The sequence below is a fragment of the Montipora capricornis genome, chromosome 3, assembly GCF_036669925.1.
Source record: "Montipora capricornis isolate CH-2021 chromosome 3, ASM3666992v2, whole genome shotgun sequence".
Lineage (NCBI taxonomy): Eukaryota > Metazoa > Cnidaria > Anthozoa > Scleractinia > Acroporidae > Montipora > Montipora capricornis.
Window position 1 is genome coordinate 12463178 of NC_090885.1, and position 2500 is coordinate 12465677.

The 2500-nt window shown below is 41.6% G+C and overlaps 1 protein-coding gene across 4 annotated transcripts in view; it reads left to right on the forward strand.

Moving 5' to 3' along the window:
- Positions 1-2500, forward strand: part of LOC138041126 (putative L-amino-acid oxidase YobN) — a 37743-nt gene that overhangs the window by 26097 nt on the left and 9146 nt on the right. The gene's annotated exons all lie outside the window — the stretch shown is intronic.

Here is a 2500-nt window from a genome sequence, read left to right on the forward strand (position 1 = left end):
TGCGGGAGTGCGGGACTGCGGGAGCAGTAGTTTTATCCCCATTTCACATTCATCCTTTTTCCACTGCGGGAGTGCGGGAGTGCGGGAGCAGTAGCTTTATCCCCATTTCATATTCATCCTTTTTCCACTGCGGGAGTGCGGGACTACGGGAGCAGTAGGTTTATCCTCATTTCATATTCATCCTTTTCCCACTGTGGGAGTGCGGGACAGCGGGAACCATAGATTACCAGCTCAAACTTTCATCGACTTCGGGACTGCAGGAGCAAGCGTTCAATGTACGCAATCGTGGCCGGGTATTCTGAAGTTGCTCCGGAACAACAAACAGTCTTCGCCAGTATCAGATCTACAAAAGCATATCGCTTTGGGGTCAGGTTGGGTTTGGGGGATATAGCGCTTTTGTGTATACCACCGCCCAAGGATCTCTGGTGGTATACAATATCTCCTAAAATGATTCAGTTTTAGTACAGCACAGTTCCAATGCTCAATGACAGGGTTAATTCTCTCACAAACTCATCCCTCAATTTGTTGTCCAATACTGCATACAACAAACTCATAGTACTTGAGTTCAGTTGAAAAGGTGCTGCTGAACCTGATCGTAATACTGGTGATCTCTTTTGAGACTGAGATTTCCGTTATTCTCAGTTAGACAGGAACTGTTACATGTAATCCTCAAAAGTCAATTCTTTCAGACAGTTCTTCACTTAACCTCTCCACAAGCATGACCACAACAGTCACAGCAGCACATAAAAGCTGGAGTTGCATGAAGCCAGGGGTATTGTTTATTGATAAATGTTCCACACTTTTCAATCCTGAAGTTTTCGTGTTTTTCTCTCATGATTTTTTTATAAGCATTTATTGCTGTACTTTCATGTTTACGACCATGTTCTGTAGCATCATTAGAAAACGTGAAAATATTTGGATAACAGATTGTCTTTATGAGCTGGATTACAGTGACTGACTTGCTTACTGATAGAAGCACCAATTCTTCCTGCTCATTGACGGAAAAATTACTGTTTTAGACCTTTATAGCTTGGTTTCTTGTATCTTCCTGTGCAATTCTAATTTCATCGTCATTAAAAAGTTCACCAGTACAGTACTTATCAAAGAGGTCTGTGATGGTTTTAATGTTCCTTTTTTGTGATACAAATGACTGAGAAAATGGAGGAATTAAACTTAACAGTACTGGTTTGGTATTGCAGGAGTTCAGCTTAGCATAAAAATCACTCAATTCGCCAGGCGATGGAATTGCGATTTCAGGGTTATCTTGCTTTGCAATGGCTAGGGTTTCCTCTTTTGAAGAATCCAAAATATCAGTGGAAACATCAAGTTTTTGCGTAAGTTTCCTGGCTGAAGTGAAATCAGTATTTTCTACTTCAGAATATGGAATTTTTTTGACATAAGATGGCATAATCCATGAGAATTTTAGCTCGGTACACGCCAGTTTACCTCGTAAGGTTTTGTGATTGGCGAACTTTTCCTACCACAACAAACTTTTCGGCAACGACATTTTGAATGAAGCCTGAAGCCATGTGATTGTAGGCTTGAAGGCTGCGAAAGGCTTTGAACTGTTCTTGCAAATAATGACTTGTTTCAAGAAGCAAATACGATGATAAATCTACTGATTCTACCGGCGGTAAACATTCTGGATCGAATTTCTTGTCGGGAATTATAAATGGATAAACCCCAATAGGAGAAATTTCTTCTCTGTATCGTTTCTTGACCTTTGAATCAAGACTCTCGGCGTAATCTCCAAGTTTCACGGGCTGATCAGTCATTCTAATTCCAACGTTATTTTTTCCTGTAAGTATTGAGGTTTCAAACAATCTGAATTGCCAATTGGATTCTACGACTTTTAGAGCATCAGATATATTATTTTACAAGAGATTATCTCGCTAAAAATAATTTTAAACGCAGCAAAAGTAAGCTCACTATGAAAATCTCCGTATCTTTCTTTACAATGTTTGACTCACGTGGAACACCAATATGGCGGAGCCTCATTTAAATATATCTGTCAAAAGCTCGTGATGTCACGTGAAAACGCTCTATAGTTGACGTAGTATGGCAGTGTGGCCACGTCGACCCACAGAAAGCGCGCGAAAAATGAAGCCTCATTTATGTGTGGGTGTTAGCCTAGGTTCAGCCTGTGATCCAATAGAAAACCAGTACCAGGTGAGCGGTCAACTTGAAAAAAAAAACAGCTGACCTCGATGAGCTGTAAACTTGAGCCCACGATATGATCGCGTTATACTGGTCCGCGGATACCTTGTTTTGATAGGTGTCAATTGACCAAAGCAAAATGTATACTGGTCACATTGGCATAAATGGAGGGGTGGATGCACGGACGTACGTACAGTCGATGCCGTCATAGCTATAAAACCAAAATTTCTCGCATCGACCGGTTATCATATTTTCTTAACTATGGTGCTCCGCGCGAGCGCATTCGGCGCGCGGAGCCTCCCAATGGCCAGTCTGGCCGGTCTGTTCTGTCAAATGGAAAGCG